At 32.0% G+C, this 12,717-nt stretch overlaps 1 protein-coding gene across 1 annotated transcript in view; it reads left to right on the top strand.

Annotated features, from left to right (window-relative positions):
• The window catches only part of PIAS1 (protein inhibitor of activated STAT 1), a 111,431-nt gene that overhangs the window by 30,736 nt on the left and 67,978 nt on the right, over window positions 1-12,717 (top strand). The gene's annotated exons all lie outside the window — the stretch shown is intronic.

Genomic DNA, 12,717 nt, shown 5'->3' with positions numbered 1-12,717 from the left:
ATATAATACGAATATTTGAAATTTCATTTACTGTGTTTTCCCATCATTTGATTAATGTTTAGCATATTAATAGAATTTAATGTACTAGTTAACTTGTAATTTTAATTGCTATAGTGCAACCTTATTTAATGAAGAATAAAACTGACCTATTGTGATCTCTGATGCCTTTGGTGTAATTTATTTAAAATCTAAGAATTCCAGGTGCTGGTTTGTTGTTATAAATCAGTGGTTGGCAAACTATGGCCAGCAAGGCAAATCTAGCCTGTGTCCTGTTTTTTGTGCTAAGAATTTTTTTAAAAAATATTTCTAAAGGGTTGTTAAAAGAGAAAAAACAAAAAAAACAAATAAGAATATGCAACAGAGACCACGTATGTCTGCAAAATCTAAAATATTTACTGTTTGGCCCTTACAAAAAAAGTTTGCCTGCCTCTGTTACAAATAATTAAACATTTCAGTTTGGGGGATTGTTGAATGTTGAATTTTGAGACCATTTACTAAAATTCTTTGAACTGGTAAATGTTTGTTTTTGCAGAATTTACCTGAATAAATTAAGGTTATAGGAGTCATTTTCTTTTTCTAAATAACTATTTTATTTATTTGAAGCATAGTTTTTTAAAAAAAGGTATACTTTGGATATTCAGTGGCATAGGAGTCATTTTCAAACAACATGAATTTTATTTTACATTATTTTATTTTTAAAATAACCATAACAAGAAAACTTAACACTTGTTGAGAACCCACTGTATACTTATGAAACATGCTCATTATAAAAAATGAAAGTGCCGAAGTTCCTTCCTCATTAACAACTAAGTGTGTATGCATACATAAGCAAATTCTGTTTCTTGTTTTTCAAGGAATCATACATGTATTCTGTGGCTTGGCTTTTTACCCCTTACTCATACATTATAGGCATCTTTCCTTGTCTGATATAGATAGATAGATAGATACACACACTTTTAATTGAAGGCTGTATACATACACATACACACACATTTATATATGGTGTGTTATGTGTACACATGTGAGCATGTATATATATATTCTAGCTCATTTCTTACTAGACTGTATACTATTTTGTGATTTAGATAAGTCCTATATTAAAAGACAAAATTTTCTAGTTTTCTGCCAAAAACATGCTGCAGTGAACATCATCTGAGATTTAAAAGGAAAAAATGTTGGTGGCTTTTATTTGATTTGATTCCCAGCTCTCAAATTTTCTTCTAGTCTTAATTAATATATCTTGTTGTTTTCATTTTCACTAATATGAATTTCAAGTACCACTGTGAATAGATGTTGTTTATATACGTATCTAAATTTTGTTATGAAGAGTAGAAATGCAGATTGGACACACATTCTGGTTCTGTTGGGTAATATTTTAAATTAAACTTAAGAAAATTTTAAAGTTTTTTACTAAGGTACTTTTGCTTGAGTATATGTGTTTATTTCTAATGTCTACACGAATTGTCTTTTCATGTCTTTGTAGTTTAACTTAATATATTATAATTTGTATCTTACTTCTTGTTGCTTTAATACTGCAGGGTACAGCTATCCATATGACCCTTTTAATGTGTAACAGTAATGGGTAAACAGCTGATTTACCCCTAAAAAGATATTAGAAGCAGATAGTTCATAAGAAATTAAGGTGTTAAAGCTGCAGTTTTTGATATCTTTCTATAGTATTTTCCCCTAATGATTGTTGTTTAAAGAATAGGCAATAAATTTTAAATATTTTTCCATCTTTACTCTTCATCTGAAAATTTATAGAATGCTTCAGTGCAGTGTTTTAGTGTGACAATTTAAAAACAGTGTCATAAAGTTTTGCCCATTCTTGATATCCAATAAGTAAACCCTTGCATTTACAAAATTGACGGGTTGAAGTACTAAAATATTTCCCATGAGATATATTTAATTGGGCTTTCTTTGTACTGTCAGTCCTCATTATTTGCACATTCTGTATTTGTGAATATCTGCCATCTCAAATTTATTTGTAATTCCAAAATCAATACAACAATTTCATGGTCATTTAAATACATGCGCAAAGCAATGAAAAGTTTGAGTCAGCTGACAACTCCCATTTTCCCACCTGTGATTGAGCAAGGTCTTGACTTTTGCCTTCTTGTTTTCTTGCTACTTTAAACAAGTGTCCTCTTTTCATTCTATTTAATGCCACGTTTTTGTGCTTTCTGGTGTTTTCACAGTTTCAAAAGGCCCCCAAGCATAATGCTGGAGTTCTGTCTAGTGTTCGTGAGTTCAAGAGGCTGTGATGTGCCTTATGGAGAAAATACATGTGTTATATCAGTTTTGATTAGGCATGAGTTAAAAAGTGCTGTTGGCTATGAGATTGATGGTAACAAATCATCAATATATATTAAATAAGGTGTTTTTAAACAGAAACACACATAAAACAAGGTTATGTATTGGTCAGTTGATGAAAATGTTGCGGCCAGAGGCTTACAGGAACTGAACCCTATATTTCCTCTAGGAGCAGTGTTTCATTATTCACTAATTCATCGTTTGTGGTGACTTTATACAATACAACTACCACAAGTAATAAAAATTAACTATATATTTAAAGTATAATTTGATCTAATACCAGTTTTCATAAATAAATCCATTGTTTGTGGCATACATAAATGTGAATAGGTGGTATATAATTGCTTGGTGGCATGTAAATGGATTTCTAATTTCTCATTGTTATTATAGAATGAAAATAAAGCAAACATTATGGTTATGTATAAAAAGGTCTTACCAGAAAACAATTTATGGAAGTTCATTGATTCAGTAAATATATGGGGTAGGAGAATGCTCAATGAATCTGAAAAAGTTACTGAAAGAAGATTCTGAGTAATCTTTAGAGTTTAGGATGAATATATTTTAAAGTCCTCTCTGCTTTATAAAAAACAATAAAGAACCTATAAGATTCTTGAATGTTATTAAAAGACTATCTTTGTATTTTATTAATAGAAGTGACTACTTCATCACAGTATTCAGTTTGCTAACGGATTAGTTTTGCCAATAGATTGTTTGTTTTGAATCTAGCAAACAATATTTTCTAAAAATATTAAATGGCTTCCAACATCCTCTTTCTTTCTAAAACATGCATGCATTTAAAATCATTACAAGCTCTTAAGAGTTCAGTTTTTCCTGTATAGTTCTTCACAATTATCACTTGAGTCCAGAATGTGACAGTAAATTTAATTTTTCATTTTTTCCCATTTTTGGCCTTAAACACTAGATTTAAATAGATTTTATGTTCTGATGTAAGCTGAATATTTTTATGTGTGGTTCATGTTTCTAAAAAATCAAAATAATTGTTCTGTGATTCCCCATTTTATTAGATAATCCTTATCCATTCTTATAATCATTTTATTTCTTTAACAGTAAGTAATTTTAAGATCTTTATTCATTTTGGAACCACATATTAAAGAGAATTCTTTTCATTGTCCATAGTTAACTAGAAGAATTGGGAGATGAAATAAAGGTTGTTGTAAAATGCTTGATTTGTTGTATATTTTTGCCTGTCGGTATTAAAATCCTGTTTGTTCTGTGAAGCCTGTTTCAAATGCTTTTTAAATCCTTTTCCATTAATCTTTCCAAGATTCCCCACTAATACCTGATATTCCTTCCCCATCCAGAGTCGATTTCACCTTCCTGCGTGCTCATAACATTCTGTTGCTCGTTCCTCAAAATGTAAGAACTCTGCTGTATTCACCTGTGTATTCCTGTAATAGCTAGCTGTGAGCCTGTTACATGGCAGTTGTTCAGTAAACATATATTACTTCTCCAATTCATTTAAATACAGTAGTCTTTTACTTTAATTCAATGAATTTTAACCATTTTATCATCTAAACACAACGGAGGCATACCTCATATCATAAACAGTGACTTATAATAGGGATGGGAAATGGAGTAGGGAGAAAAGGGGTATCCTTCCCTTTATTGTTCCCACCCCCATTCTAGGTAATTGATGACTTGGATATTTAATATACTCTCTTTTTAAAAAAATTTTTCTAATTACAAAGATACCACATGTTTAATGTAGAATCCATAGACGCTACTTACTTTAGAGAGAAAAAAATATTTCTGTTGTATTCTTCTAGTTAGTCATCTGTGTGTGTGTGTGTGTGTTTCTGCTTTTGTTTTAATGAAGAGGAGAATCTCAAATACTGACAACCCAGCAGGATTAGCCACATGTATTATTGATCCATATAAACAAAGGGGCACAGAAAAAATTTTAATCTTTTTGGTATATTGAGTACCACGTGTAGAGTGTACTTCATTTTAAACCTTATTTACATGGTGTACCACTACTGGTGTTGATGAGCTATAGAATTCACATAATTAAAAAAGTTAAAGGACAAATAATTTTGGATTAAAATGTTTTGTAATGTCCTTTGAGAGGGAAGATAGTTCCCTCCTTTAGTATTATTTTATTTAGAATCATTGTTTAGAATATTATGTATATTTATTTAAGTAGACGCGAGTTAGAGCATAATGGCAAAAGCAAAATATTTTTGTAGTGACTGAAAAAATAATTCTTTAGGATGCAGTACTTGATTCAGAATTGAATAAACAGATCCATTAATACTCAGCTTTATATTTGTTGCTAATTTAATTATTTCAGTCTAGCATGTAGAGAACAGCTTTGCATTCATTTGGAGTAGTCATGTGAAAGTTTGGTGAGTTATCTCAAGGTTTGCTTTATATCAATCAAATTTAAACCAAATTATACCTTCTCAAGAGATATCTTCCTTTTCAGATTTTTAAAGATCTTAGCTAGTACATCTGAGTAAGTTCACATCGTGTGTCCATGGATTAGATAGTTCTCATAGATTGGAATGAGGAATAATAATTGTTGATGTTGAGTGTTACTTCTAGTGTTCTAAAGTCAGTGTTCTTCTAGTGGATTACTGAAGGATACAGTATCCCCTCTTATCCCAATTGGAACCAGTAGTTAATAGATAAAAGTAATGAGTGATTAAAACAATATGTAATAAGTTAAACATCTCTAAACCATATTAATCTATCTTCACTTGCCAATATTGTGATGTGGGGTGAAGGACTTTCTTTTGAGACTGCTGAATTCCCAATTTTAGATTGTCAAGCAGAGAGAGAATTTAAAGACTTGTAAAGTAACTTGAGTCCAGAATCTGTTACAACTGGGGTAAAAAATCTTTTATACTTACGCCACTCACCTAATTCCATTGTATTTTTTTTTAAGCAACTTTCTTTTATTGGGTCTTTGCAGAGCATTCAACTTAATTTTCATAAAATCTTTTTCTTTGTACTTATAGTTCATTGATTTTGTAATATTTAATTTTGTAATTACAAGTGCAACTGGCATAAACAAGTTTGAGAATAAACACCTCTCGTTCTTGGTAAGCACATCAAGTGGTGTGAGCAGAAGTGCACAAAAGCACTGAGAGTGGCCTGCTGGCACAAGCAGTCAGCTTGCTAGAGAACCTGTTAGGATGTTTTATAGAAGAGGCAGTGGAGAACATCAGTTAGTTAATCCAGTTAAGAGGAAGTCAGCTAAGAGAGCTTCTCCTGATTTCCTTTTGCGCCATTCTTAACTCTCCAAAGACGATGGAATTAGAAGTTTATGTGTTCTCTTGCTTGAGAATAATTTAAGTGTTTTTTTCCTCTGGAGGAACAATATGGATCATAATTTTTATGGTTGTGGTTTTTTTCTTTTAAGAAATCTACTTTTAGCTCCCTGTCACCCCTTTGGGAGAGTTGTAATGGCGGGAAGGATTGAAAGAAGTAGGGAAGTAAGCAAGTTAAATTTTTATTGTACAGTTTTATGTTTATAGTCTTTTAGAACTCATTGTAGTTTAATCCTTTTCTCATTGAGGACAGTGACAATAAATAACAAAGATAAAATGAAACAATTCATAGGAATCTGTTAATGTCTTTTTTTACTAAAAATTATCATAACAAATTAAAAATTATTAAGTACGTGTGAAGGTGATCTCTCCTTGTTCCTCCTAATTCTAAATGTGTCCTAATATTTTTTGGGAAGTATTTGGATGCTACAGGCTGAAGAATCTGAAACACTGAAATATACTTTAAGTGATCATATGGATGCCATTCTTCAATTTGTAATTAAACAAGTCACTTATTTTATCTTTCTCTTTTTTAAGTCTTGGAATGTGGCTTCTATTTAAGTTTAATGTTTGTCAAACAATCTTTTCCATAAAACATCATGAATATCTGTTGTCTGAGTTATTTATAGTATTTGGATTCCTGAGCTCTGTTACTAGTAGTTCTTTTTAATTTAATTTTGTTTTTTTTATTGGGGAAGGGAAACAGGACTTTATTAGGGAACAGAATGTACTTCCAGGACTTTTCCAAGTCAAATTGTTGTCCTTTCAGTTTTAGTTGTGGAGGGCACAGCTCAGCTCCAGGTCCAGTTGCCTTTGTTAGTTGCAGGACCCACCATCCCTTGCGGGACTCGAGGAGTCAAACCAGCAACCTTGTGGTTGAGAGCCCGCACTCCAACCAACTGAGCCATCTGGCACTGGCCCATGTGAGAATCAAACCGGCAGCCTTTGGCATTAGGAGCACGGAGCTCCAACCACCTGAGCCATCGGCTGACCCACAAGTAGTTCTAACTTGATGTGGAACAATATAGCGATACCTCTAGGGAAAACCAACCAACAACGTAGGTGTACTGGGTTTATAGTCTCAGTAATTTAGAAAGTTAGGTTGATCACTTTCCTTTTTAGAGTATTTCTATGTAGAGAATTACAATTATTTTAGGCTTGGGAGTTGTATGAATAATTTATAGGAAAGGTTTGAAATTTATATATATATATATCAATTTATATATATAAACATATATACGTATATATATATACACATATATACATATACATATATATATATAAACTTGGGTTTTGCCTTACGGAAAAAAAGTGCAGATGCTTCAGCACTCCTAAATAGTTAAAATGATCCATCTTGTTTTGTGCAGTGTGTGTAGGGTTTCTGCTACATCTTAATAACATTGGTTCCCAGTGTTTTCTGCCAAGGGCTCCTTTAGCATTGGATTATATTTCACAGTTTCCTTCTCTCATTTTTTATAATTGAATTTGCCTTCCTCCACATGCCTAATAGCTAGTGCTTAGAGATCAGGTGATGCAAATTCAAAGACGCAGGCTCTGATAAATATTGGAAAGGGCATTCAAAGGTTTTGTGATTCACTCTACTCTACTTTTAGAAAATTTGCCTTCTAACAATTCAACACAAGCTGTGCTCTTCTGTACTTTAATTTTGGGAAGTCAAAAGCACTAATTTTTTCTGTAGGTGGGTTTTTTCCTAGAAACTTTTCTTTCTAATTTGGCAGCACTGGTCTCTGACTTCAAAACAAAATCTAAGATATACATTTCTTTGTAGATAATATTCTTTTTATCTGGTGAATTTAATAATTTTATTACTATTTATATAGAGATTCCTTACAAAGGAATCTAGTGTGTTTTTAATAATGGATGTCTTTATTCTTGTTATCTTGAGAACTAAGAATGATAGACTTTTTGGTTGGAAAGGAATCTTGACAATCAGAATCAGTAAAAAACCCCTCTGTATAATTGTACATATGAAATTTAAAAAATTTAATTGTGAGATTAATGAGCCATCCATTTAGGTTCAGAAACAAGTAAGTGCAGTTTAACAAAGAAATCCACCATATAAAATATTACTGGGATGGAATTTAAAGATCAAGTCTGTAATATATATAGTGCTTGAAATACAGCATTTCAGAATTTGCCAGTGAGCTCTACATCACGTTGGCCCAGTCTCCCCATGAAAATTGAGTCACCATGCTAATTGCAGACCAGCCAGCTGCAGGATTTGGTTGTGGTAATCATGGGGCAGGTAGGATGGTGGAACAAAGGGAGAACTCAGTTTTCGCGATCCATTTCTTTCCTTTAAGAAATTTTCTTGGTAGATATCTGGGTGATTGGAAGAATATTTTAAGCCTTTCTCTTTTTTGAGCCATACTATTACAGTGCTGGCAGTACTTGCCGGTGACCCAGTAGTTTTGTGCGAAGATTAGTCATTCTAATTCTTTGGTACTGCTGCCGATAAATTATTAAAACTAAAATGTAAATAAGCTTTAGATATACCGAAGATGGGGCTGTTGCAGCGCCAAATTAGCTGGATGTTGAATGTAGTATTAGAATTAAATCTCTTTAAGGTAGGTAAAAATAAAAAGGCTGAATTGCTTTTGAAAAAACAAATTCAATTTATCACCTCTCTGTGTTCTCTGCAGTTCCTAGAATTTTGTTTCAATGTTTATTTTGGAGCTATATTTTTGAATGTTTTATTTCTGCTCTTAAAGTTTATTTTAATTTTAAAATTAATGATTTTATTATGTAAGATATAGATTAGACAGGAAAATCACTTATGTATAATATAAATACTCAGAGCATATTGTGCTTTTCACCACTTCCCCATGTGAAGTTTAAATATAAAGTTAGCAATTTATATTTCTATATTATTGAAGACACCATAAAGGAAATGATGGATACAGTTGATTATGTAAATATGTTAAATCTCTATGCATTAGGGGGTTTTTTTTACATCATTAAAAAAAAAATCCCAAGTATAAAAGTAAAGTTGGACTGTGAAGAAGGCTGCTAGGAAAAAATGTGATTCATTTGACATCCGATGTTGGAGGAGGGTTCTACAGATAGCTTGGACCGCCAGAAAAGATGAACAAGTGGGTCCTAGAGCAAATTAAGCCTGAAATATTGTGGAGGAAAAAATGACAAAACTGAAGCTGTCCGACTTTGGGCACATCATGAGAAGGCAGGGTTCTTTGGAAAAGACAATAATGGGAGAAACAGAAGATAGCAGGAAAAGAGGAAGACCAAATATGAGACGGATTGACTCCGTAAAAGAAGCCCTAGGCATGAGTCCACAGGAGCAGAGCAGGGCTGTTGACAGGACATTGTGGACGTCACGCATTCACAGGGTCACCAGGAGTCCATGCAGACTCAGTGGCATGGATATACATATAACAGTATATCAAATAGAAAAATACTTGAATCAAACATAAGACTAAACGAAAGAACTCACTAAGACCTATTAGGCAAAATGTATAACTAGGTAAGTTATTAGAGCGGAAATGCAACTAGGAAACGTGAAAAGATACTTTTACTAGTCCTGAAAGAAAATTCAAAATAAGACAATGAGGTGTTAAATCTTGTCTTAAGTATTAGATTTAAATAATATATATTTTCAATATTGATGACATATTAAAGTGTACGTTTACTGCTGGTACCAATACAGTAGAGCTCTTTGAAAGAACAGTTTGGCAATATGTAGCAAGAGCTTAGAAATACCATTTGATTTATGCCACCTTTGGAAACCCAAAGCCTAAGAACATTCATTGCAACATTATTTCTAGTATAAAAATGAGAAAGAACCTAAATATCCAATAATAACAGAATAATAACCTGTGATATATGTACTGTGTGGAATAATTTAAGGCTCAGTTAAAAGTGATTACCATGAAGTCTAATACATGAATTGGGGAAAGAATGGGATGCATAACTAAAAATTATTGGGCATCTGTTCTGACAAGCAGTAAGCTAGGAGCTTTATAGATTTTTATCTCATTTAAACCTCTAAACTTTGAAATTTAAAAAGTGTAATTGTAAATAGCCTAAATGTTATGAAAGGTAGCTGAGACCTGAAGAAAGTAATTCACAAAACTTCAGTGAAGGGGTCAGGGTTCTGAACCCAAGTAAGTTAGCTTCCAAAGCCAGTGATCTTTCTATTATATAACAAGATATCAAAAATAAATAAGGAGATTTAAAAATCATTCTTTAAAATAGTTTATTTAGCTATTTATAACATTGTTTGCTTCTTTAAAATAGTGTAGCAGTTTATAACATTGTTTGCTCTCATTTTTATTTAGAAAAATCTTGAATATTTTCAGTAGAATTTATTGAATCTACAAATGGGATGACTATTGAAATTTACTTTATAGAAAACTGCAAAGGTCTTTTGTATTCCATACATATATTGAAAGAGGGTTTGAGATTTTAATTTTATATGATAATCTTTACCAGTACATACTGTAAATAAAGAGTTTTATTTCAACAGATCAGTCTGGACCTGTGTGAGATTCACAGTACATATGAAGGATTCTGATGTATTACCTCTAGATGTTAGTCTCTAGGTTTAAAAAAAGTGTATTATGTTAAAATTATAGACCGTTCGCAACACAGTACTTAAATATTTTAAAGAAAAACTCAAATTTTTTTCAGTCTAATCTAGATTTCAGGTTTTTGCTAAGATTCATTCTGTTGAAATGACATATATATGTAGTTAATGTCGAAATCTCCCTGATGATTTTCTAATATTTGGGGGGAGCAAAACCTTTTTTGCCTTAAAGAAAATAATTTATAGTACTTTTTAAGATGTAGAGAGACCTTAAAAATAAGGTGAAGATTATAAGCCTCCTCAAAAATGGAAAAAAATTAAGTAAAATTTTAAAGTTCTTCTAAAATTACTTGAATAAAAGAGAAACATAAAATGGTTTATAGAGGATTCATCAGTTATTATTTTCTTCCTTCATTTCCTTTTTTTGCTGATTTTTATCGTTTCCATATGGATCAAGCCACTATAAAACATTGCAAATGAACAAAAATCTTAATAAAGCATGTTTTCATTTTTACGTAAATACCCATGGTCATGGAAGTAGAATCTTCCTTATTCTTTCCTTCCAAGAGATTTGTGACTCTTTAAACAAATAAATATAAAAATAACTTGTTTTTTATTTTCTAAAAGTTCATTCACCTAACGTATATTAAGTGCCCATTTGTGCCAAGCACCATTCTAGTTGCTGGGAAAGAGTAAGACATTCAAGGAGTTCATGATCTAGTGGAGGAGTCAAACACACATTAGTTCGCCTTAGAAAACACAAGGCAAAATAAACTAAAAGGGCATAACCTAGGGATAAAAATCGAAGGGATTATATTTCCCAGATAAATTTAACATTTTTGTCTTGTGGAGTAGTCAAATCAGAATTACTGAGGGTGCTTATTAAAAATAGAGATTTTCCACCCCCCAGATCTTCTGAATTGTGTTTACATCATAGGGTATTATGCACACCTTCCCACGCAGATCACTTCATTTCTTTGAACTCCTACAGAATGTATCACAGTATGATCATAAACTTAAATTTTCTCCTTTCCATGAACATATAGGTTGTTTCCATTTTTTGCTACTATACCAGTCAGCATCCTTATATATAAAAATATATATTTTTGTACTTACGTATTTCTTTAAATCCAAAGTAGTTTTGCTTGGTCAGAGGATGTGCATACTTCTAATTTGCTATTAAATTGCATTCCCCCCCAACAAAGTTTACACTCCTACCAACATTTTTATGAGAGTGCCTATTAACCACAGTTTTATCAAAAATTTAAAACTTTCATAAACTGATAAAATGAAAATGTCTTATTTTCATTTACATACGTTTGCTTGCTGCTGAAGTTGAACATTTTTATGATTATTAACCATTTGTAGTCGTTGAATTGCTTGTTCATATTCTTTGCTCATTTTCAGTCTGTTTTTTTTCTTCTTCATTCTTTGTATGTGATGCATAATAGTCAACCCTCGATTATATGTTGTAAATATTTTATCTTGGCCTGTCATTCATCTTATTATGTAATTTATAATATCTTTCATTGCACAGAAGTGGAAAACAATTAAGTTGTCAAATCTGTTCGTTTACATTTGGATTTTTTAAAACAACAGCTTCATTGAGCTGTAATTCACATACTTTAAAATTCACTCTGTTGAAGTGTACAGTTCAGTGGTTTTTTTAGTATATTCGTCGAGTCGTGTATCCTTCACCACTAGGTATTTAATTCACATATTTTCATCATCCTAAAAGGAAACACTGTACTGATTAGCAGTCGCTCCCATTTCCCCCTCCCCCCAGCCCCTGAAAACTACTAGTTTATCTTTCTGTTTCTATGGACTTGCCTATTCTGGATATTATAGAAATAGAATCATATAATATATGGCCTTTTGTAACTGGCTTTTTTCACTTAGCATAATGTTTTCAGGATTCAGTCATGTTATAGCACGCATCAGTGCTTCGTTCCTTTTGGGGGGGAATATATAATTATATTTAATGGGATGTGTCTAATTTCCTTACTTAAAGTTTTAAATTGTGTAAAAAAAATTTACCCTCTAAATCATTTGTAAGTGTACAGTTCAATAGTGTTAAGTATATTCACATTGTTGCACAAACGACCCAGAACTTTTTTATCTTGTAAAACCGAAACTTAGCAATTAAATAACTCCCTATTTCTTCATCCCCACCCCCCAGCCCCAACCCCTGGTAACCACCATTGCATTTTCTGTTTCTAACAATTTCACTATTTTAGGTTATGTCATGTAAGTGGAATCATACAGTACTTGTTTTGTGACTGGCTCATTTCTCTTAACACAGTGCCCTCAAGGTTCATCCATATTGTAGCCTGAGACAGGATTTCATTTTTTCCTAAGGCTAGTTGATATTCCATTATATGTATATACCACATTTGGTTAACCATTCATCTATAGATTGACTTTTAGGATTTTTACATTTCTCAGCTATTGTGAGATCCTGCTTTTAGTTCTTTTGGATATATCCAAAAGTGGGAGTGCTGGGTCATGTAGTAATTTTATTCTTAATTTTTTGAGGAACCACCATAC

This window comes from Rhinolophus ferrumequinum, chromosome 6 (genome assembly GCF_004115265.2).
Source record: "Rhinolophus ferrumequinum isolate MPI-CBG mRhiFer1 chromosome 6, mRhiFer1_v1.p, whole genome shotgun sequence".
In the NCBI taxonomy this organism is placed as follows: Eukaryota; Metazoa; Chordata; class Mammalia; order Chiroptera; family Rhinolophidae; genus Rhinolophus; species Rhinolophus ferrumequinum.
Note: the sequence above shows the minus strand (reverse complement) of the source record. Positions and strands in the feature narration are given on the sequence as shown.